Source organism: Leuciscus leuciscus, assembly GCF_965113295.1.
Source record: "Leuciscus leuciscus genome assembly, chromosome: 12".
Taxonomy (NCBI): Eukaryota; Metazoa; Chordata; class Actinopteri; order Cypriniformes; family Leuciscidae; genus Leuciscus; species Leuciscus leuciscus.
Genome location: NC_138736.1, coordinates 22,159,970 through 22,185,960, shown reverse-complemented (window position 1 = coordinate 22,185,960; position 25,991 = coordinate 22,159,970). Strand labels below are relative to the sequence as shown.

At 42.5% G+C, this 25,991-nt stretch overlaps 1 protein-coding gene and 2 long non-coding RNA genes across 4 annotated transcripts in view; 2 read left to right on the top strand and 1 right to left on the bottom strand.

Annotated features, from left to right (window-relative positions):
• LOC309511499 (retinoic acid receptor beta-like) overlaps positions 1-25,991 on the bottom strand; it is a 327,730-nt gene that overhangs the window by 87,200 nt on the left and 214,539 nt on the right. The gene's annotated exons all lie outside the window — the stretch shown is intronic.
• Positions 2-12,157, top strand: LOC309511622. The gene is made up of 3 exons (XR_014210733.1): positions 2-200; positions 366-409; positions 12,116-12,157. It is a non-coding gene; the product is annotated as an uncharacterized lncRNA (long non-coding RNA).
• The window catches only part of LOC309511574, a 144,258-nt gene continuing 143,065 nt past the window's right edge, over positions 24,799-25,991 (top strand). Inside the window, exon 1 of the long non-coding RNA XR_014210685.1 lies at positions 24,799-25,088. This is a non-coding gene — a long non-coding RNA (uncharacterized lncRNA). The remainder of the gene's footprint in view (positions 25,089-25,991) is intronic.

The following is a 25,991-nucleotide window of genomic DNA, read 5'->3' as shown; positions in this document are numbered from 1 at the left end:
TTTGATTAATTATCTCTTTTCTATATTGTTCTGCTTGATTATAAATTATCTCAATAACTATCTTATTTTCAATTTACATAATCAATTTACATTATCATCTGTTTTTGGGTAAGTTTGTAAGTTTGTAACATCTGTCCAGGGACTACAGGTTAAAAACTTGTATTTTGCTTTATTTCATACTGGTAGAACAATCTGATGGGGTATTTTGCACCGTAAAAGTATCCTACCCGTTTATTTCATACTGGTAGAACAATCTGATGAGGTATTTTGCTTTATTTCATACTGGTAGAACAATCTGATGGGGTATTTTGCACCGTAAAAGTATCCTACCCGTTTATTTCATACTGGTAGAACAATCTGATGAGGTATTTTGCACTGTAAAATCATCCTATCCGTTTATTTCATACTGGTAGAACATTCTGATGGGGCATTTTGCACTGTAAAATCATCCTATACGTTTATTTCATACTGGTAGAACAATCTGATGAGGTATTTTGCACTGTAAAATCATCCTATACGTTTAATGATGTTTTATTAACAAGGTTCGGGAGGAGCACGTTCAGATAATTAACACAAGTGGAGAGCACTCAGCAATCAATGGTAAGAGGTGTATATATACTCAGCAGTCTCACCTCATTCTATTGACAGTTTTTGCAGCATCCTAGCAGCTATGTCTCAAACAAGCTCTTCCAACGAAGACATTAACATCACCAGGGATGCACCTTCGCACTCCGCCGATCCAACGGTCATCCCTTCTACGCCGGTTGTCGCACTTGAGCCCCCGGCTTCTCCTCGCGGCCGCACACCGGCCCGAACAGCCCGGCGCTCAACAAGACGCCGAGACCAGTCTTCGCCGCCCCCGGCAAGACTCCCATCTTCTTCCCCAGCTTCCTCCTACCGCTCGGCCGTCCCGACGATCCCACCCATCGGGAAATGGACCGTAGCTGGACTGAGGCAAGCGCTGGGTAACTCAGACTTACAAGCTTCAAGGAAAATGAGTAAAGCGGAGCTGTATGCTCTGTATGTCTCCCTTCAGTCAACTCCCAAGAGGCAGAGCAAAGCCTGCAGGGCTCAAAGTTCGCCTGCCCAGTCACCACCGTCGTCTTCCCGCACAGGACGCGGCTCGCTTCGGCCATCGAGTCGCCGCAGCAACAGGCCCTCAGCGAGCCTGGGCCAAGCTCCAGATTTCGCCATGGCAGGTCCACTACCACCTTTCGATGAGGCACAGCCCTCCACCTCTGCTTCCGCTGCCGCAGCGCCGCATGCAGCCGGGCCCAGCGGCCTCCCCACAGCCGCTCAGTTTTATTCTCCCGCTGTTCATAACCCTTTTCCTTTTCAGTGGCCTCCAGCTCCAGTGGCAGACACTAGCGCGAAGCTATCGCCGCTAGCATCACAGAACCAACAATGTCAACAGTTCTACCCAACAGGTTACAACCCCGCCCATTTCCAGTGGCGTGCAGCTCCAGTAACTCAAACGAGCACGGGCCCGCCTCCGCTTGTAGCTCAAGCTCACAGTGCTTTCTATCATCCCTCACATCCTCCAACTAACTTTCCTTTTCAATTTTCAGCAGGTCATCCAATTGCAAGGGCACCGCCGACATTCGCAGCCCCGGATTATACTCTTCCCAGCTCTATCATACAAACTAAATCACCATATTCTCTCTTCACAGCCACTCCGATGCCCGTGCCGTCCAACGCAGTTGCTATGGAACCCCCACCAGTTTCCCAATCCATCCGCGCTCAGATCCTCTCAGGTGCGGACGTAGACTTATCTTCTCTGCTGTCTCTCCTCCCCGCAGCTGAATCAGACCGCCAAGTGGATTGTGGTGATTTCTCAGTTACCCTGAAATACACAAACACTCACTCATCTCGCGTCCTTTCATTTCCCGAATTTACGATCGCTTTTTCACGTTTCACTGAAATCATCTGTTCAGCCTTCCCCCACAGGCGGCGCGAACGGAACGATTATCAAGCAATCATTGCCGAGCTCGCGCTGTCCTATGGGGGCGGGCATTTCTACACGTACCATAAACTTTTTTCAGCCAAAAGTGCCGTGCGAGTCGCAAAATGGAATCAGTGCACATACTGGGGTGCACTTGACTCGGATCTCCACAGCAGGGTATTTTTAGGCTGCAAAAACATTACCTGTGCAGTTTGCAGGTCAGTGGCGCACCCAACCGCATCATGCCCATGATATTAACCCTTCCTCTCTTCCCTACGTGGGAATAAGCAATGCTAAATCCACCAGCTATGTGCCGCGTGCTGCAACCACCAGCGCAATACAGGACTCTGCTTTCGATGAAAGCAGGCAGCCTTGTAACCATTTCAACGCGGGCAAATGTCAAAGACCGCGCTGCCGGTTTATGCACATCTGCAGCTTTTGTGGCGGCGCCCATGCTCGCATTGTATGTCCAGTCTTCAAGTCTGTGAATAAAAAATCAAAAAATTATTGGGAGACTCCGGTGAATATTTCGCGCATGCACTTCGAACTAGCTCATCACCCGGATGCCGAATTTACTGATTATCTGCTGTCAGGTTTAAAAAACGGCTTTAAACCCGGCTTAGAATGCCCGCTTTCCCAAAACATCATATGTAATAATCTCCAATTCGCCCTTATAGAACCTGAAGTCGTAGACAAACTGATCAAAAAAGAAGTTGAGTCAGGCTTCATGATCGGTCCGTTCGACAATCCTCCATTTAAACTGTTTCGTATCAGCCCCATTCACTGCATGAAAAGTGGGATTTTCGACAGTTACCGGCGCTGTAGATTGTCGTGGAAGTTCAGGTTTACGACTGCAAACGGCAATTTACAGGCAACACTGCAAACTGTCGGAAATTGTCGGAAATTGACGTGGGACTTGCTTGCCCCGTGACCCCCCTCCCTCTAATGCTTTAACATGTAAATGAGACTGCTGTGAGCTTTACAAATGCAAATGAGGGTAGCAGGGGGAGTTTTATCCCAGGTGACTAAAAGGTATTAACTTAATTCAAAAAAAAATACAATACAATATTTATTTATAACGCACAATTAAAAACAGCCAAGGCTGACAAAAGTGCTGTACAGGGCAATAGATAAAATGCAGGGCAGAAACAGGACAATAAAAAAAAACAAAAAAAAGGCAATAGTTGTATCATAGTCAAGGGGTATTAAAAGCAAGAGAAAATAAATAAGTTTTGAAGATGGAAATTGAGGGAGCTAGTCTGATATAGAGGGGTAGACTGTTCCAAAGTTTTGGGCCTGCAGTCGCAAAAGTGCAGTCGCCTCGTTTTTTAAGTCTGGATCTGGGCACGATAAGAAGACAGTGATCACTGGATCTCAAAGTACGAGATGGAGTGTACGGGCAGAGGAGATTGGTCAGATATTGGGGGGCCGGTTTGTTAAGAGCTTTATACACAAATAGTAAAATTTTAAAAACAATCCTGAATGTGACAGGTAGCCAGTGGAGTTTGAATAGCGCTACCACTTTTGGAGCAATGCACAACATGTTGCAGAAATTTTCACTGCCCTTTTTGTGATAGCAGTATTATTAAACAGACAAAATGGGACAAATTGAATAACCACATTAAAATCCACTTTAAAAGGCTGTTGTTCATGAAGGAACATCTGGACTTACAGTGTACAGTGGCAATATATATTATTTTACATTTATCCATTTGTCAGACGCTTTTATCCAAAGATAGATGGTTTTCTGCATGATTTAGACAAATTATTAAATTATCTTCATTAATGTCTAAAGGTTACACAAACAATCCACACTGAAACTTAAGCTAACAAAACACAAACAATTATATATTCCTGTATTTTCTGTATTGTTTCTCACAGTAAACTGCCGTGCAGGCTAGAATTGCGAAACATTATTGGATAAATCTTATAATTTACATTTCTCTGGGCCAATCGGAATCTTAGCACTTTTTCTCTTGGCCAATCGGAATCTTAGCACTTGCGTCATAATCTTGAAGCACACACACCATGACACACACAGCGTCAACAACAGCTGAGCTCGCCATTTGCCTGGCTACCGTGCGAGTCTAATGGAAACTCACGCATTAATTTTCCTGCATTGAACTTGTTTTAGCGCCCGCCAAAGTCTTATTTGATCGGTGAGTAATGTAGATGAACGGCTGCGTTTGTGACGGGGCACATGTTTTAACTAAAAGAACGACCAGAGAGAGAGAGAGAGAGAGAGCCGGTCGCGCGCGCGCACTCTCTGTGTAAACAACTTCTCGTTAGCTTTTGGCGCCTTTTTTTTTTTAAAAGTTAGCTTGCTGCTCATGGTTCATGTTCAGTTTCCATGTTATTTTAGCTGTACACGAGAGAATATGTCAATTTGGGATACTAAACTGCACGTAAACCGATAGCAGCATGGCATAGAGTTCTGAGTCTGACTGGCTAACTTAGCTCTTTGCTAACTAAGTTAGCTTGTCCATCTAGCAGCTTGCTACGGTGTTCACAGATGATGCAAGGTGGGTTTAAAGGTGAATTGTCTAATTTATAAATGTGCGTCGTGAATGTGACACCTAACGTAACAACGTTACCAGGCAGAGGAGAAGGACGATGAGGTGATTAGATCTAACGTTAACTTAACGTTACGAGGAAGCACAAAAAAAATAAAAATCGGAGGGTTCTGTTAGAAATGGTATTCTCATTTTCAGATATTTTATATCTGAAATATAAAATCGGTTGATACAAATTGGGCCTGAAATTTTATACAAATGATTGATTTTATTTTTATGTTGCAGTATTATTGGATTCGGATGAGAATATCAGGGGTAATCGTTTTCTCTTAATTTATAATTGCAGTTTAAAAATTAAATTCTTTAACTTTATATATTTTATTTTACATTACCTCTGTATAAGCGTCAAAATATACTCCCTTCAATAATGTACGAAGGAAGCTGCAGCCCATTGAGGACACCAGCATGTTGCACAATACTGGTGAGTACTGATGACAACTTAAACATAATATTGTGTTGTGTACAACATAAGTCACAGGCTTATTCATGTGTTTTATCTAATAAAGATTGTGCCATGTCTAGCCAAGTGGAGCGTCCTGGCAGTGAAATGTCCACTCCTGGTAAGTACTTTTCCCCCTGCACAAAACATTGCTCTGCACAAAGTCACACTCCATTCAAGACAAGTAGTTTTTTACTGCTTGTGAATAATCTATTTTAAATATATACAGTGCTGGTCAGAGTTATTTAAGCCGCTTAATTAAGAGTGAGAACCTACTCATCTTGAATGGACAAAAAAAGCGAATGTTTTAGTTTCATCTTTCCATAGAACATTTGAAAAGTAACTGACCCTACTGGACCTTCAAACGGGCAGCGTTCTATGGTCAGAGTCTGGTCGTCCCTCTGCCCGTTTGAAGTTCCAGTAGTGTCAGTTACTTTTCAAATGTTCTATGGAAAGATGAAACTAAAACATTCGCTTTTTTTGTCCATTCAAGATGAGTAGGTTCTTCTCACTCTTAATTAAGCGTAGTAATGACTCCAGTATTTCATTATTAATTTAGTATAGGCAACATGACCGTACTTACTGGCTGACTCATGTGTTTCAGACTCTAAGTCAAACTTTGAATGTCTTGTGGAAGCCTTCTCTGACCCGGAGAAATGTGCAGCCAGATTTCAGCGCAAGGAAATTTCCAGTGAGTATTCACTTTATCTGTTGCCCCAACCTTTATTTCTTTTTTCAGTGGAAAATAAATTTAGTTTTGAGGAATAACATTTCAGTATTTTTCTACAGATATTGGAATTTAATGGCAACCAACAATCCCAATGTTCAAAGAAGGTTCAAATGTCTGTAATGCCAGCAGACTAGCACAAGACAAACAATTGTTTAAAAAATACATAAATGTGTATATATAATTTTAGAAAATGACAGATGGTTTTGCTAGATAAGAACCTGATTTCTCGACTGGGATTGTGTAGAGACTCTGAAGCTGGATTGAGACGGACATTTGAACTGTCTTGGAACATTGAGATCTTTGGTTGCCATTAAAGTATATGCCATTAAAAATATGGAAATGTTTTCCTTAAACTTAATTTCTTTTCCACCGAGGAAAGACAGACATGGATATCTTGTCACTCAGTGTGAGTAAATTATCAGGAAATTTTCATTTTGAGGTGAACTAATCCTTTAAGGCTGATTTATACTTTTGCATCAGACCGAAGCCCGAGCCTCTACGCTATAGGCTACACTGTTTCATTTATACTTCTGCATTGTTGTCCCTGTTGACGCACAATTACACATGCAGAAAGAAGCCTGTGAAACCCGAGGGAGGCGTTCTAGACCAATCACAGCGCTTCCGTCCACGTAAAATTGACGCATTGTTACATTTTGGGAGAGGTGCACGTCAGGGTGTGCTAAAGGGTACGCTATGTACACAGCCTACTCTGTAGCTACAGCGGGAGGTCGACGCATAACTATAAATTGGTCTTTACTTACTGCTTGAGAATCAAGTTTGGTAACAGTTTATTTTATTGGCTTAATGACATGTTTCAGACAGTCTTGCTTAGAAGAGCAGAGTGTGGTAATTCTTACCTTTTTGTTTGATTTCAATAATTGTACATTTTTGAATATTCTTTGTTTTTTCGCCCTTAAGATGCTAGCGCACCTCTTAGCAAAGACCTGTTGACACCCAGTAAGTATTCATCTCATCGGTCACTTTTGTATTTTGTCAGGCCTTGTGAAATGTAAGAATATTCAGTTTTTCATGATTTCATCATAAAGCAAGAGGTCATGGGATTGATGGCTATTATTTGTTTAATGATTGTAAATAATCCTTTAATTTACAGGAAGCAGTATGCCATCTTCACAACTCTGAGACAAATTGTGGGCGCTACGACCTGGAGCAAGGTAAAAAAATAAAAATAAAAGAATCTTGCATTCTTTTATTTTTTTACTTTCATAAAAACTTACAAACATTTTAAAGGTAAGATTCAAAGAATATGCTTTCATTCTCTTGTATAAGAAAATAGATCCGTTATAGTTTACGATCTTAATCATACATTTTGTTTCCATAGAGTAACCTCGCCTCATGACGAGGGCGTAACCTCACATTTACTCAGAGCTATGTCTGCAAGTCCAGATTTTCATGACGCTGATCATGACGACATTGTAAGTAACTTTTACTATTTTCTCCTTGTTTCATTTTACTGTGACTTGCGTTGTTTTTATTCATATCACTCTCATTTAATTGTTTTCCAGCTGCCTGTAAGACGTACTACGAGACAGTACGCAGGAGCTTCAGGTACAAACATCCAGATCTGGCATTGCAGGCCGAAGCTGTGAAGAGTTCAGCTCGGAGTCGAGCGAGAAGAAAGAGGGTACGATTTTTAGTCAATGTGACTATTTTTCACGTGCATTAATAGATGTTTTGTGTCCATACACAGTGCATCACAGTACTGATTGTCTGTATTGGTTGTTTTTACAGCTGCTAGAAGCGAGACGGTGTGCTAGGTGAGGATGACGTGGGCATTTGGAAGTGCGCCACCATAGATCTGATGTCCGATGAAGTTCAACCACCAGCCAGGAGCTCACAGAGCTCTGTGCTACGCTGCAGTCGAGATTAGAGGCGACTCCTAAATACAGGGCAACGCATCACAGACGTTTTCAAAGTGGATCGAATTCAGAGAGAACGCCGCTAGTCACCTACAGCTCCGAAGATGAAACAGACACTGAGCTTCCAATTTGTTGTGTGTGCAGATGATCTATGCTTTGTACATAGGTGTATATTGTTTTGTGTTTGTGCTAATAAAGCTCTTTCTTTGAATAAACAGCATGTCCCTGGCAAATTTTCCTTTCCTTTATAAATTCATGTCCTTGATGGTAATAATAGTGTAGTCCATAGGTTAACAATGACATGAATATACCACAGAATAGCATATTCTGAATATAAAAAAATAATTTATATATTATTATTTATATGAATATTATAATTTTTTTGAATTTATAATGAGCGAGGGTGACCAATAGTAACAGATCTGCCAACCAATCACGAGTGATTTTTCTTGTTTAAACCACGTGGGTTCAACCAATAGTGAGTGAGGAAATTCAAGCCTTTCTCTGGCGGGAGCTGCTATTCATATGGTAATTAGAGCCATTCACACCTCCGGCGCGAGCGCGCTGCATACGTCATGGTTCGTTTCCGACAATATTCGGCACAGACGAACGCGACGTTCACAGGCTGTAAATTGTCGTTAACTGCCGAAAATTAGGGAGATTTACGGCCGTTTACGGGGTCGGAAATCCCAATTTTCATGCAGTGATTGGAGTGGCTACAAGGAAATTCTCGGGTAGAAAACGTCTAATAATCGACCCGTCAGCCCCGCATAATTCCCCGTTCCCAAGCATAAATAGCTTGATCCCTCTCAATGAATTTTCGCTCAAATACCACGACATAGATCAGGCTATCGACATGATCAAAATCGCAGGTCGGGGTGCTTGGCTTGCAAAACTCGACGTTACATCTGCTTTCAAAGTAATGCCTATCCATCCAGGTTCATGGCACCTATTTGGAGTGCGCTGGCTCGGGAAATATTATTTCGCAGTACGTTTAACATTCGGATGCAAAAGCAGCCCGAAAATATTTGACATGCTATCAGAAGCCGTTTGCTGGATCTTGTCGAACAACTACGCCATTCCTTACCTCTACTTTCCTTGAAAAATCTAATTTTTCAAAACGCGAACTCCTGTCCCTGCTCGGACATCTAAACTTCGCAATGCGCATCATCCCACAGGGCCGCCCCTTCATCTCGCATCTCCTCTCACTCGCGTCCTCTGTCCACTCGCTAGAAGATCGCATTTCTATAACTCAAGCATGTCGCGACGAACTCAGGCTATGGTTAACATTTCTAAAACAGTGGAACGGCCTATCCTTTTTCTACAATAACCTTGTTTCATCCCCCACCGACATCCAATTGTTCACAGACGCCGCCCCCTCAATAGGGTTCGGGGGATTTTATCAAGGTCGTTGGTTCGCGGCTCCGTGGCCACCACAGCTCCAGGACATATCTCAATCCTCAGCTCTATTCGAGCTTTACCCTCTCGTAGTAGCAGCTTTCCTGTGGGGAAAAGAATGGGCCGCTAGTAGCGTTTTAGTGCATTGCGACAATGACGCAACAGTGCATTGCATTAACAAAGGCCGTTCCCATTCACCCGCTCTGATGCCACTCTTAAGGCGTCTCATCTGGATTTCAGCTTGCGACCAATTCATTATCATTGCTAAACACATCCCTGGGTCAAAAAAACAAATCGCTGACTCTGTCTCGTTTTCTGTTTCAGAAATTCAGGATGCTGGCTCCAGAGGCGGATCAATTCCCAACTCCAGTTCCTCGCTATTCAGAACTAATATTCCCATAACCCACCCGTTAAAACCCCTGCTTGACGCATCACTCGACACTATCCTCCAAGCAGTATCTCCCAGGACCCTTCAATCCTACGTTACTGCTTGGAGATGTTTTAAAACATTCCATGTCTCTTATAACTTGCCTTTCCCTGATTTTTCTCTTCTTTCAATCACTTCTTTTATCTCCTACCTTAACATCATTAAGGGTCCATTAAAGGTCCATTAAAGGTTATTTGAGCGGCATCCAGTTTTTCCATAAATTGATGTACGGCGCTCCTTCCACGGAGATAAACAATTCACAAACCTCCCTCCTGATTAAAGGGATTCAAAGATCCCAGCCCACCCGCCCCGACGCCAGACAACCCATAACGCTAGACATTCTCACCAAATGTATTCAGGCCCTCCGCACAGGCTACCAGCCCCTCGGTTCCACTCGCACACTCGATGCTATGTTTATTCTAGCCTTTTTTGGTTTTCTCAGATGCTCGGAACTCGCCATTACTTCTAAATTCGACCCAAAAATCCACCCCACCATCTCAGACTTATCAGTACTAGACGGCGAAAACATTTAATATTTGATTAAACAAAGTAAAACTGATCAAACCAAAAAAGGTCATTTCATCTACATTTTAACCTCGCTTCGCAAATCCAACCATACCAGTCAATTCTGGCTTATCTGCTAAATCTCCCCTGGAACCCCTGTTTTTAGACGAATCCAAAAAACCCGTGACACGTTTTTGGTTCCAGAAACACCTCAAATCTGTTCTCCAACAGTCAGGCATTCCAGCAAAGAATTTTTCAAGTCACTCATTCCGCATCGGGGCAGCAACTTCAGCAGCCCAAAAAGGCCTCTCCCAACAGCAGATTCAAGCCCTTGGGAGATGGTCCTCCGATGCTTTCCAAAGCTATATCAGGACGAACCGGTTCCACATTAAAAAAGCTCACCAAACTCTCAGAGTAAAAAAAAGAAAAAAAAAGAAAAGTAGAGCGCTCAATCTCTCTCTCTCAAGCGAGCATTGGTCTCACAGCGGACGGAGTGAGAACTTTCCCAGTAGAGCACTTACGTTTTCTCTTTCATCCAGCGATGCAGTGTGAGAAAATCTCCCGGGCAAGCACTCATTTTCCTGTTTCCTCTTTCTGTCCAGCGAGCATTGGTCTCACAGCGGACGGAGTGAGAACTTTCCCAGTAGAGCACTTACGTTTTCTCTTTCATCCAGCGATGCAGTGTGAGAAAATCTCCCAGGCAAGCACTCATTTTCCTGTTTCCTTTCCGTCCAGCAAGCATTGGTCTCACAGCGGATGGAGTGAGAACTTTGCCAGTAGAGCACTTTCGTTTTCTCTTTCATCCAGCAATGCAGTGCGAGAAAATCTCCTGGGCAAGCACTCATTTCCCTGTTTCCTTTCCGTCCAGCAAGCATTGGTCTCACAGCGGACGGAGTGAGAACTTTCCCGGTAGAGCACTTAAGTTTTCCAAAGCTATATCAGGACGAACCGGTTCCACATTAAAAAAGCTCACCAAACTCTCAGAGTAAAAAAAAAAAAAAAAAGAAAAGTAGAGCGCTCAATCTCCTCTTTCCTGTCTCCTCTTTCTGTCCAGCGAGCATTGGTCTCACAGCGGACGGAGTGAGAACTTTCCCAGTAGAGCACTTACGTTTTCTCTTTCATCCAGCGATGCAGTGTGAGAAAATCTCCTGGGCAAGCACTCATTTTCCTGTTTCCTCTTTCTGTCCAGCGAGCATTGGTCTCACAGCGGACGGAGTGAGAACTTTCCCAGTAGAGCACTTACGTTTTCTCTTTCATCCAGCAATGCAGTGCGAGAAAATCTCCTGGGCAAGCACTCATTTCCCTGTTTCCTTTCCGTCCAGCAAGCATTGGTCTCACAGCGGACGGAGTGAGAACTTTCCCGGTAGAGCACTTAAGTTTTCTCTTTCATCCAGCGATGCAGTGTGAGAAAATCTCCCGGGCAAGCGCTCATTTTTTCCGCTTCCTCTTTCCGTCCAGCGAGCATTGGTCTCCCAGTGGACGGAGTGAGAACTTTCCCGCGAGCATTTGGGCTTAGCGGAAAAGCGCAAATCCTCCCGATCGGTCACTGTAAACTACAACCGCTCCCCGCTCGCAGACCAACAGGGGCCGTCAGTCCAGGCAGTGAGCCACCATTACGGGCCTCCCCGGTCAAGCATCCAGGCCCCTTCTCGAAATGCCAGCACGCCAAACTCGGCACTCATTTGGGGGGTCTTTAGTCTGGCGGCTGTCCTCTGCTCTTTAGCCTTTGGGGGGAGTACTCTGGGTTCGGGCCGAACTCCGAGCTCGGAGCCCTCCCTCCGGACAGCACGCCAAATACGCATTAAACTTTACCCCTTCAAATTATATGTAAGTGTGAACTCGTGAAATTATGTTTTATTAACAAGGTTCGGGAGGAGCACGTTCAGATAATTAACACAAGTGGAGAGCACTCAGCAATCAATGGTAAGAGGTGTATCTATACTCAGCAGTCTCACCTCATTCCATTGACAGTTTTTGCAGCATCCCTCCACCACCCCTTCTCCACGCTTCTAGTCCTAAACACTTACATACGGGGGGAGTACTCTGGGTTCGGGCCGAACTCCGAGCTCGGAGCCCTCCCTCCGGACAGGACGCCAAATACGCATTAAACTTTACCCCTTCAAATTATATGTAAGTGTGAACTCGTGAATTTCATACTGGTAGAACAATCTGATGGGGTATTTTGCACTGTAAAATCATCCTACCCGTTTATTTCATACTGGTAGAACAATCTGATGAGGTATTTTGCACTGTAAAATCATCCTACCCATTTATTTCATACTGGTAGGACAATCTGATGGGGGTATTTTGCACCGTAAAAGTATCCTACCCGTTTATTTCATACTGGTAGGACAATCTGATCAGGTATTTTGCACCGTAAAATCATCCTACCCGTTTATTTCATAGGACAATCTGATGAGGTAACGTTACTTTGCACTGTAAAATCACCCTAACATAGCCTAATAGAGCTCGGGCGTAGAGGTTATGGAATGGTGCATTGTGGGTAACGGCGGCCATTTTAGAGGCACCGCAAAAGCCTGTTTATAAGATATTAGCGTAGCCGGCCGGTATCCAGAAAGAGTTATGGACCGTGACAAAAAAAAGTTGGCTATACCATATACGGACAAACTTCATAATGAAGCCAAACAACGCTACTTTAAAAAAAAATTCGATTATAGGCGGAATCGATCCCTATGAACAAAGCCTGGAGTAATATGAAAGTTTACCAAGCCTCAGTTTCCCTGATATTTTCTCCTATCCAGGGCCGGATTAACAATTTCATGTGCCCTCAACAACATTCACACACACACATTTTAATTGTTTATTAATAAACAAGTGGGTTTGTTTTTTTTGTCACAGTCGGCTGCAAAGATGAGGTTGACGACTGGCGATCTTCGCTGTAGTGAACGCGCCAGAGAGAAATGCACATTGCATACGGATTAACGTACATAAGCAGAGAGCTGTCTGTTTTCTTTCGTTTTGAATTGTTTGTTTAAAAGTAGACATTTCTATATAGATATATTTATTAAAATACAAATTAATGCAAAACGAAATTCACTTTAAAGAAAGGCTTTGTGCTTTCTGTTTGAAGTCTCTACTCCGATCAATTTAAAAACTTGTCACTGGAGGCTCATATGGAAGTAGAATAATGTCAAATGTTTTTGAAATAAAAAGCCTGTTGAATTGCACTACTTGAAAAAAAATAGGCATTGCATTAACCATGCTTGCATTTTAATGCATTGTATTTTTAGTGCTTACATTTTTATGGGCTGAAATTCAACATGGTTGAATATTTAAGCTGTGAATATTTCAATTAAAAACATTTCAAACACCTTTTCATTATTAAAAATTCAATAATCCATATTCACCTTTCATATTTCACTTCCAAAATATTCAAACTGTTTAAAAATACAACCAATAATATTCAACAGGCAATTTTCGGTCCATTTTATTTCGCTTTGCAAATTCGCTTCCACAAATTCAGTGGTTCAAATTCGACAGTAAATTCAACATTGACGTCCAGGAACTGCAGGAAAAGCAGTAGATTGCCGAGCATACTCTCCATCTGCTGTTAGTCTACCTCACCAGCAGATGGTGCAAAAGCGCGTGTTGAAGACCAGCAACAGTTAGAACAAGTCATTCATTCATAAAACTAATTTACAGCAATGTAAGTGTATTTGTGATTATTATGACGGCTGTTTTATGTTAAATTCAGTGTCTTCACGGTTACTTTTCCTGTGTAGCCTACATGCATCTTTCTCTACCGTGAACGAGATTATAATGTTATTCCCCGATGCGGATATACAGATCCAATGTTACATTTTTGAGGTTGACATATATTTCTCTTGGTTGTTTAGCTAAACGTCTTGCGTCCTTGTCTTTCTTTAACTTTCTTTTAGCAAAACCACTCAATTGACGTCTGTCCATTTTGGATTTAGATTCATTTTCTGTGTAGCCGTTAACAAAATGACACATTTGCGCGTACTTGTTGTGGACCAACTCAACTCTGACAGATTGGGGAGGAAGGGGGGAGTGATAGTGGTCATGTAATCTTTATTTATAATTTATTATTATTATTATTATTATTATTATTGTTAAATTAGTGTTCATAAACGAGTTATGTATGGTCTTTCAAGAATTTCAAGTTAATAATATAACAATTTACGAAAAATATTTTAAAGCTTGTGTCATGTGGTGCCCCCCTAATGGTTGTGAATGGTTGGTGCCCCTGGGCACTGGCCCAAGTGCCCTTATGGATAATCCGGCTCTGGCTATAATGCTTTCAAGTACGGTAACGTTACGTCGGTTTTATTTCGACATTATGAATAACATTGCTGCCCTCAAATGTTAATCTGAACTAAAATAAACATTTGTTTATAAGTACAAAATATTACATTTCATTTTTTCCAAGGAGCTGTTTTGTTTTATATGCTCCTAAGACGAGTCAATTATAGCTCCATCATTGCTCAAAGTAAAAAATATCATACTTTATGATGTTAGTTTTAATAAAAAAAAAAAAATAAAAAAATCTAGGAAATTTCTCTGGCATTTCTTTCTGTTTGCTGTATCTAAAACGTACCGAACCGTGACACAAGTGTATCGTTTTGAACCGAACCGTGAATTTTGTGAACCGTTACACCCCTAATATATATATATATATATATATATATATATATATATATATATATATATATATATATATATATATATAGGTTATATGTGTTTGCGCACGTGATATCAGGAAGCAATGTAATACGCACATGACGACAGGAGGGTGACGGCGATGCGCAAATCGAGTTACCCCTCCCACTTCTGCTAGTTTTACTGAGATATCTTATCCCGTGCGAATTGGCCATTAATATTACAGATGTCTCGTGGTAAAATTACATTACTCCATCTACCCTTGTAAAGTTAATCCCGTCCGAATAGGGCTTAAGTATCATTGGCATAACAGTGGATAGACAAAATTGTAGCGGTCTGATAGGTACGATCTAAACCACCTTCATGCCTGTCCCTGAATACCAGTGTAATTTTGTAGTCCATCAAAGAGTATTTTATGATTTATAGTGTCGAAAGCAGGACTAAGATCAAGTCAAACTAGTATTGAGATACAGAAATTTTTCATAGAGATTATTTTTTTTACAGGAAGGAGCACAATTGAGCGGACACAGGTTTTTCTAGTATTTTAGACATAAATGGAAGATTTGAAATGGGTCTGCAATTTGCTAATTCATTTGGATCTAGGTGTGATTTCTTAATGAGAGGCTTAATAACTGAGGCTTCATAACTTGAACGGTCTTGGGACATGATCTAGAGATGGAGACGAGTTAATAATATTCAGAAGAGGTTCCTCTGCTACAGGTAACAACTCTTTCAGTAGTTTAGTGGGTATTGGATCTAATAAACATGTTGTTGGCTTAGAAGCAATGATAAGTTTATTTTGCTCTTCTTGTCCTATAGTTGTAAAGCACTGCAATTGTTCTTGAGGGGCGATAATTGGGGCTGAATCATAAAATGCTTTAGATTTTTTCAGTGAAGAAATTCATAAAATCATTACTACTAAACTGTAATGGAATATTCAGTTCAGGTGATGTCTGTTAATTTGTTAATCTAGCCACTGTACTAAACAAAAACCTTGGTTATTTTCGATGAGTTTGCGGAGATGTTCGGCCCTGGCTGCTTTTAGACTTTTTATAGCGGGACATGCTGTCTTTCCAAGCAATTCTAAAGACCTCTAAATGAGTTTGTCTGGGGATGGTCGTACATAGGGGAGCTACTGCGGGAGCAGAGGAGACGACACTGCTGCACTGCTGCTGGAATCACCAGCCATACTAAAGGTGTACATGGCTGGATACTTACCACGTCTCCTTACGTCTACGTCTCCACGTTAGAGTCCTGCACGGGTTCGGGTACCCGCAAATTTTGCTCAGACGGGTGAAAAATATCCAACTGTGTTGGATACGGGTGCGGGTCGGGTCGGACACGGGTCTAAACACGGGTCTAAACAAGGGTTAAAAACAATATATGCATATTTTTAGGAACACATCTACAAAAATATGCCTGTATTTCAAGTTGATAAAATAATTTAAAATCCACATCAGTTTATTTGTGCCCACGCGCCACGCCCTCCCAGGATCTACGTTACCTATAGGCTACTTTCAGTTTAAAAAATTCATAACCGCGCGCGCGATCTGCTTGCAGTCGTCGAGATGGATGCTGAGGAGTTGAAGAAAAGAATAGCTAGTGGAGTAAAGTAAGTAAAGTTGTCGACAATACGTCATCAAAAATCAAGTCCAATGTGTGGGAGAAATTTGGAGTTATCTGAAGAAAATATTGTGAAAGGCTTTGCTGCATGCATTTTCGTGTTGGATAGCCGCAAATGTGGAACTTCATCGCTGAGGAAGAACGCAGATAACTGTGGTAACAAACAAAGGAGTTCTATCGAACAGTATTTTTCTAATTTAACACTGTTAAGTATGTGTGGTGTGCAGGGCGTGTTTGAACCCAAAATTGTCAAATGTAGGCTAGACGAAATTGCGTGGCATATAGTGTTGTAGTGTTGTAGCATATAGTGTTTACCAGTCTGTTCGATTGGTAAAATGTTATAAGGCTACTCAGTTTTGTGGTAACGTTAGCCATGTTCTTCATGTACCGGCCTTTTGACAGCTTCGGCTGAAGTTGTCCTTGTGTTAATTGTCGTGTAATAACTTCTGTATGACCTGGCAATAAACATTTTTGTAAGCGTGTCTATAATGTGATTGGCTAAACTGATTTTATTTCGGGTGCGGGTCGGGTGTCGGTTCTATTTTAAGCGGGCCGGGTCGGGTGCGGATTCTAATTAGGGCTAATGTCGGAAAACGGGTCGGATGCGGTTTTAAGCACTGCGGGTATGGGTGGGTGCGGATTTACAAAATCGGACCCTTGCAGGACTCTGCTCCACGTCTTTGAGGAGACACCCCTTAGTAATCTGTTTCCTTTGTGGCACTGTGAGGCATCAAAACAAGAGACTAATTTGAACAGCTGTTTGTTTGCTTTGGGTCACCCATAAAGGGGTGCCTGACATCTAAGCAGGGGATGAGCAAGTGGGTGGTCGAGGCCATCTCACTTGCTTAGGAGTTGGCCGGTCAGCCTTCACCTTTGGCTGTACGGGCTCACTCGACTAGGAATATGGCTGCTCCTAAAGCATTATCGTCAGGAGTTTCCCTCCAAGCTGTTTGTGATGGGGCGGGTAGTTAGCCTCGCCACACACATTCATGAGGTTTTATGACCTTGACCTCGGCTCTACTCCAGGAGCGCAGGTGCTTTCGTCTTAGTGTGCGCTGAGATTTCACACGGACAGGTACTTGTTACTATGGCGTTGTGGTTATAAAGTTCCCACAGCGTCTTGACGCAGCTTGAGTTCCCTTGAAAGGGAACGTCTCAGGTTACGATTGTAACCCTGGTTCCCTGAAAAGGGAATGGGATGCTGCATCGCCCTGCCACAATCCTTGCTATCAGAAGCTAGTAACTGTTTGTTCCAGGTATGCTTTATAGTTTCCTGGTCGATGATGTCACCCGCCTGTGACGTTCCATCATGCAATTGGACTGATTTCATAGGTGCTTCACGACGCAATCACACAGAGGTGTTCCCACAGCATCTCGACGCAGGCGTCTCGTTTCCTTTTCAGCGAACCAGGGTTACAGTTATAACCTGAGACTTTTTCAACTTGCTTTCCAACTATCCAATAAGCCAGTTGGACAGAGAAACGGAGCTTCTGCTGAAGCAGAGGAGATGACACTGCTGCGGCAGTGGGCCAAACTTGCTTTTTGACTTGCTTTCCAACTATCCAAAGGGCAATTCGGACAGAGAACTGAGCTCCTGCGGGAGCCGAAGACAAAACACTTCTGCACCAGTGAAACAAGTTGGAATGAGAAACATCCAACTTCTAGCAGAGAAATATAACTAGGTCATATAGGTCATATAACTACTCGTGTAACTGTTTTTAAATAGGGAAAACGTTGATGTGTTTGGTCACTTCTAAATTCCTTGCTGTTACATACCATTGAATATACTGGGCTAAGCTAAGTGCTATCAAAGTGTCACCGCGCGCCAGAGCGATTAAGTGCACGCACTGAGATGAGAGAGGTATGTATCAACTTGTCTTAGTTAAGGGAATAACATAGTTTATTATGAAAAAACGGTGGAGTATCCCTTTAAGAGCAGGCACGCTTGTTCCATGGCGGATTGACATAACGGCGGATTTGCCAGGCGCGCGCCCGGAGCGGTTCACAGCCGAGGACACCGACGTTCTCGTCAGGGCCGTAAAACACAGAGAAGTGACATTGGGGATGGAGAAACACACCCAAATTAGCTTCGGTTAAACAGGTGTATAATAATTTGGGGAAATGTGTAAGCTAGATTTATGCCTATTTTTTCACATCTTCATGGACACAACAATGATTTCCCTCATGTGTTAATATTTTTCCTTGTAATAATGTATGGTTTTCTAAAAATGAGAACTGCTGCGTCTGTGTGTAGATGAGATAAGCAAAGTCTATGCGCGTTGTTCACACGCTACATTGGTTATGGCCAAGCATGCGCCCTTAAAATAGCATCTGAATAACATGCGCAACGCGCCACTGACTTTAGACTAGGTTTTTCCTGGTCAGTGGTGGAATTGTTTTCTAAACCTGCAAAATACGTTTGCGCCGGAACCGCCCCCGGGAGCGCAAATGCATTTGATAGTTTACCGACGTGCGTCTGTGGAGGGAAAAGTCCGCTGTGCGCGGGTGCAAAATAGGAATGATACATGCGTCGGTGTACAAAGTCAATTGCGCTGGGTGCAAGATAGGGCCCAAAGTGTTTTTGGAACCAGAATCGTGTGACGGGGCGAATGGAGTCATCTGCGAAGAGTGGGTCGGATGGGAGTTTAGCCTGCGAGCTTCTGAAATGTAGGTAGGCTAAGAGAGATTGGTACAGTTGAATTGGTGATAGGAGATTTAAAATGTATATGAAATGGCATTTTTTGTCATTTCTTTGCTTGGTGTCCTTGACTGATAAACCGCATGCTTGGGTCGGCCCCTGAAGCGAGCAGGGTGAAAAAGGAAGGAAGCTGTTGAGGAATATAGGATGTCTGGGCCTGCGCTAGAGTCTGATATCGGGCTGCAGGCCACGGACCGGGTTGAAGAAAGTGATGGTAAAAGGCTGAGGTTGAAGAAAGTGATAGGAAAAGGCTGAGGTTGAGCCTGCGCCACTGGCAGGCTTGGGAGGGTTACTTTAAAAATGTATTCCGTTACAGTTACAAATTACTTCATGAAAAAAGTATTCAGTAACGTAATCCAAGTACCACAATATGAAAGTAATGTAATCTGATTACTTTTGGATTACTTCAAGGTCACATATATAAATAAAGTCAAGCAAGAAGAAATATATATTTTTTTGAAAACCTTTTATTTCTTAAGAATTTGGTCCGGTGTAAAATATTTGCAAAATATAAACTATTTAAGAAAATGTCATATAGCTGTAAGTAACTACAGTATGTTGTAGCTCATGTGGAAATGTCTCATTTCCACAACTTGGGAACACACAGCCCTGAATATTTATGTAAAGGGCTATACAGACATCTAGTGGCTACTGTATGGTATTACAGAGTATTTTTGTTTTATTTTTAAAGGACAAGTTCGGTATTTTACACTTAAAGCCCTGTTTACAGATCGTATCTGATGAAATAGAACGGTTAAGATAAAAATTTGGACACATGCTCCTGTCCCGAGAATTTTAGGTTTATTTCGCTTTTGTGGACCTATTTTGCCAAACGCGTCACACCCGTGATTCTTCCATTGAGAGCTTGAATAATAGACACTCCAGCCCAGTTGGTGGCGATAATGCACCTTTGCCAATTGCAAGCAAACCACGGGCATATACACAGAAGAAGCAGAAGATCGCTGTCTTCTAGTGATGGGAAGTCCGGTTCTTTTCCGCGAACCGGTTCTTTCGGACAGTTCGTTTCAATGAACCGGTTCACCAGTTCTTTTACGTCATCACGTAATGACGTCAATTCTATCATCCCGGCGGATAAAAATACATTCAAATAAAGGCATTTGTAATCATAACTTCAGTTAAATAATAGTACTCATCGTCATAATCATCTTGGATAGGTTTCTTACATTTACGTTTTGAAAATGAACCCTGTAGTAGGCCTAAGGCGATGCGCAAACGCGGATGTTTTACATGTCTTGAAGTGAATAAACTGGTCTTCATCATTTTTATTTTATTTGTAATTAAATAAACTTACATTTCGCCAAATTCGGCCCCTCATTCAAGTCCTTGGTTCACCCGTGCTCATGTATCAGCACAGCACATAGACAGTATAAACAGCATCAGTTGGCCAAAAGAAAGTTCGGTTCAGAGACGCATGCGCAGTCTCTCCAGCTCGTCGGTTCTGTATCGAACGCGTCCGAAAGAAACAGTTCTCGGTTCTGTACTGGTGATCCGAGAACTGCTGCAACAACCAGTTCTTGACTCGAGAACCATAGCATATGCCTGTGTGTGAGCTGAGAACTACTGAAACCAGGCTATAGCCTTCAGTCGACAAAACTAAAAACTCGATGCATGTCTTCAGTATGTTTAATACGTTATGTTTTGATTAACACATTATAAACATTTACTTTGCACCCTTTAAAACCTTGGCAAGAGTTTACGTCAAAAATGTATATCAACTTACTTAGAAATTAAATGATCTGTTCCAGAAAATAATGTTTTAGTAGGCTATAATAATAAATGTTTAGTTTTACAATCCATTCATTGTGTTTCCAATCTTTAAAATAATACAGTGAAAAGGCAGTAGCCTATGTGATAAACATGTTTCTAACATGTTTTATTTTGTTACACTTATTGATGTTCAATAAAATACTTAAGAAACATGCATTTCGTCCCTCTGAAAGAATTGCACGCATGCTCAGCTCATCAGCTCATCGGTTCTCCGTATCGAACGCGTCCGAAAGAAACAGTTCTCGGTTCTGTACTGGTGGTTCGAGAACCGCTGTACCTGTACGTTCGGTAGTGCGCGCATGCTCAGTATCAACTGCTCGTGCTCATCACTTCTCTCAGCACAACATGTCTCAGTTCAGTGAACTGTTGGATTTACTGGAGTAACATATATGCCTACTCCGGGATATTGGTTTATTTTGAGTCGAAGGGACTGTCAGGACTCAGGCATGTCTGAAAGTGAGTAACTTTAGTAACTTGTTGTAGATCAGTGCTGACGCAAGACGCGAACTGTTTCGAACGATTCAGTCCGATTTAGTGTACTGGTTCGACCAGTTCACTAAAAAGAACCGGTTCAAAAGAACGATTCGTTCACGAACCGGACATCACTACTGTCTTCATTGAAAGCATTAGAAACAGACAGCTAATAATGGGGCGAATTTGTGCAGTTCCGAATTGCGGGAAGATTCGTGGCAAAACAAGTTGTCACAGACTTCTTTTCAACAATCCAGAAAGGCTAAAGTTGTGGCTAGAATTTCTGGGGTTGGATGTGAGCACACCTTTTGAGGTTCTGCAGAAAGCTGATCACCGTGTCTGCGGTCTACATTTTACTTATGAGGACTTCGCTGGAGGTTGAAAGAAATCGACCAAAAAGCTCTTTCGCCTGAATAATACAGCGGTTCCAACATTACGTCCTGGGACGACAGAGTTGGAAGAACTTGGGGTAAGCTTACACTTTCTCCTCCTCTGAATATTCAGGTTCAAACCTGTAACCCTGTCCATCAAAATCGATCTCAAAACCGTCATCCTCCCATAGAAGCGAAATAAACCTAAAATTCTCGGGACAGGAGCATGTGTCCAAATTTTAATCTTAACCGTTCTATTTCATCAGATACGATCTGTAAACAGGGCTTTAAGTGTAAAATACCGAACTTGTCCTTTAACTAACATGTACAAGGAAAAAACGAAAAACACAAAATTTTAAATTTCTATAATAAATAGATTTAAAATCTAAATATTAGTTTATTTTAAAATAGGGCTAGGCTACATGTTGACTAAAGCCGTGATCTTTCTTAATTTGCCTGACTAAACTTGGGGCGTTGGCAGTGGGAGTTGGGGGGTGAGAAGAGATTAAGAAAGGACATTTTGGTACAACCATGTTGTTTGCATTTCTTCTTTGAAAACAAAATGTCAGCGGAATTTCCATGAATTGAAAGCATTTTTGTCCCGCGGGCAACTTTTATACTGGCAGCAGTGATTCATTCAGCGTCTGAGGAGATTGTAGACAGCTGTTATTTGCGCATGCACCAGCGGGTGGCACACGTTAGTCATTACTGTCAACAGAACCAGGAACTACTGTATAATCAAGCAGCGCTTAATATAGTGTTTTTATGCCAAAATACTGATTTATTAAGTTTTAAATTAAACCATTGTAATCCTGAAAGTATTCCCCCTTTTTTCAAAATGTAACTATAATCTGATTACTATGTTTTTTTACGTAACTGTAACGAATTACAGTTACTGGATTTTTGTATCCTGATTACATAACGCCGTTACATGTATTCCGTTACTCCCCAACCCTGGCCACTGGTGAAGGCATACTCACACGAAAAGGGCGGCCTGTGTCGATGAAGGTTATATTACGACGTGAGGCGCAGCGCGAAGAGGAGAGTGAGGCCTGGCTGTGGAAGAATCTGGGACGCAGCCCAGACTAGCTGAAGGCCTGCTGCCGCGGCCTGACGCTTGCAGAAGAACCAGTCTTGCGAGAGAGGGAGACGGTGATTTTTGAGGGCGTGAGTTTAGGGCCTTGTGATTCTTACTCACTTTGTTAGTGGCTTTGGAAGGTGGAGTAGATTTTGGAGATGGGAATGCTGACTGAAGTGAAACATACAGGTTGTATAGCTCTGCTTTGTTTATCCTCCTAAAAAGATTAACATCAGCACTGATTAATGCTTGTCTTAACCCCAATACTGCCCATTATTCTATTGCAGGGATTGTGGGGTGTGCTGAGGTGTAGGAGGATGCTGAAGATGATGGTGGAGTGAGAACAAGCCTTGGCGCCTTGGGGTACGAGAAGCGGCGCGGCTGGGCCGATGACCGCGCAGTGTTCCTGGAGGCTCGAATGTGGTGTCCTGTCGAGCACAGGTGCTCGTTGCATCGGTGAGATGCTGCGAAGGATCCTGGGCAACGAGGGGCAACCAAATGCTGAAAAACTGTCATTAAAATACCCATGAACTTACCTGAAGACCTGATGGTCGAAACGTTGTGCTTTCAATAAATTTATCTGGAGTAGCTTGTGCAGACTTCACTTTTCTTTTTTTGATTAAAATACCCATGCCCATTGCATCTGTGTATGACACCAAAGGGGTACCCTGTACGTTGAAAAGTGAAGCCCTGGGGTCCTGACCAAGTGTCAATATGTGACGAGTTGGGAGTGATAATGTGTTGCAGTAGCCAGTACAAATGTCAACAGGGATTTATCATTTACACTTGTTACCATTCTATCAAGCACCATCACTTCGAAAACATTGTACTTGAAACAAGACTTCTGAGTAATACTTAAAATATTACAATAGATTGCAGCAACACCTCCCCCTTTGCCTTTCAGATGAGAAGATGACTCAGACGCAAGTTTTCCATTATCAAACCGGCCAAAAGTATAAAACTCAAGAAGTTCACGCAGGAGCTGTCAGATTTCATGAGCTGCCCGTACAAATCAAACAAGGAATTTGAATCCATTCAAAACATTGGATTTTTTATTACTCAACTGACTTGAACATCTCCAACTGCCGTTCCATCGAGAGAGCCGCTCGCGGAGCTACAAACATCAGCGCGAGTTTAAACGCTCAAACCTAGAGCCGCTCGTGGAGCTACAAACATCAGCGCGAGTTTAAACGCTCAAACCCAGAGCCGCTCGCGGAGCTACAAACATCAGCGCGAGTTTAAACGCTCAAACCCAGAGCCGCTCGTGGAGCTACAAACATCAGCGCGAGTTTAAACGCTCAAACCCAGAGCCGCTCGCGGAACTACAAATCCAAAGGTGCTTGGATCATCCATGTGAAAACTCACTCGCCTGACACGCCTGTCTGACGGGAATCTGAGCCGCGGAGTCGCGGTGGCTGATTGTTGGTCTCTTGGGGAGCGTAATGTAGCCTCCACCCGGCTTGTTCGGTAGCTGTCGGGAGTTAAAGACTGTCTCCTTGGAAACTGCTGCAGTCTTACCAGGAAATAACGACGAGAGCCGGTCTGGGAGCTGGAGTAGCCTGGCACGGGGGAGATGCGAGCTTGGTAAGCTGGACTTAGTCAAACGTGTGCTAACTGCATGCTAATATGGACGGCTAGCTGTGTGGCTCTACCTGGATAATTGACAGTAGCATACATAGGGCCGCAATACCGCGGTCACGTGACGCCTACCACGGGTCTGAGCTCGTCACCGTCATCGCAAAAAAAAAACAAAAAAAAAAACACTGGCCTTCACATGTGTTCACGTTGTGTCTAATGACATGATTTCATTGATTCTAATGACATGGATTGTGTCTAATAACATTGTGTCTTACATGGATTCAAGGTTTTCTAAACAAAACTTATCATCAAAAGATGGAGCAAATCCGACCTTTCGCAAGTTGGGGAGCGCAATGTTCCATGACACATAATAACATTCCATTCGTAGGCTATTGACTATAACCCCTTATTTACACTCTGTGGCGCGTTACGGCTGCGACGCGGCTACCGGAGCTGATCGCGCCCACTCTAGTCAATGCTTGTGTTTACACCAGCCACGACGCGGCGCGTTTCAGAAGCGTTTCAGAAGCGTCTCTCCGCGCCGCTTCGCTAAAGATAGGCATCTAGTCTATTTTCGACGGACGCCGCGTCCAAGCCGTACCGTAAATACACACACACAATTTTTTTTTAATTTTCCAAATAAACACCCTGTGCTCCCAATTATATTGCAAATGTCTTATAGCCTATAATTTGAAGCCCCAAAAGCAGGACCTCAGCTTTTAATTGCACGTGCTTATTTAACACAATTCTCTCACGTGAAGACCGCGTTTGTCAACCCTCGCGAAGTCGCGGCAAGTGCACAGCACCAGAGAGTAATCTTGACGGCACTTGCAAGAAAATGGAGTGGGCTACATAATCAAATTCACAAATATTACACCATTTAAACATTATTAAAAATACATAGGCTACTGAGTTACTAAAACAATCTTTGTCAAAGAATACACTTGTATGTTCACAGTTTGAACGTTCTTGTTTCCATTTGTTTAATTTCAAGATCTGAGGTGAATTATCCATTGTTGCTTTTACAGCTACAAAGCTGGAGCACTAAACGATATTCAAAGTCACATTGCATGCTTTTAACATTAAATAAAGAACATAAACAGTACCTGAGATTATCATTGCCACACTTTGTTGTTACAGCCGCGACGTCGCAGAAAAAAAAAACTGGGGGAGGGTGGGGTTGAGGTTTAAAGCGGTTTACCGCTATATTGCGGTAATTTTTTGCTTTTCAACCGCGGTAAGAAAAAATCCATACCGTCCCAGCCCTAAGCATACATTGCATCGGTAAGTGCAAGCCGCTGGTCGCTGACTTTTTGACTTTCTCTGTTCTCTGTTGAATCATGGATACACTCAAACTATTTAGCATTTTCTCCGCACTTTTCTCATATTTCTCAGTACCTTGCGTTACTCTATGTACAATCAAACAACATGACCTTGCTCATTTAGGCAGTAAAACAGACAAAGTCTATTCATATGATAGAGACTCTGCCTCTTTAATGATATTACGGACTTTTGGATTAATGCCTGACAGATTTTCTGTCACTCCGGCTCTATTGTCATGTTTTATTATGAGAAAGCTCATTAAAATCATTGTATTACCTAACAAACTGCATACAACTGTATTGTTAAAACAACATTACTGTAGTATCTGTGGCTGGCTGCTATCGTCCTCCATCTGCACCAGCATGTACCCTAGAGGCCTTAAGCAATGCTCTTGCGCCTTTCACCAGGTCCGAGTTGATCATACTTGGCAACCTAAACTGGGACATGCTTAAGCCCCCTGAGAAAGTTGTACAACAATTTGACTGCCTAAACCTTCACCAAATCATAAACCTACCTACAGATACAACCCA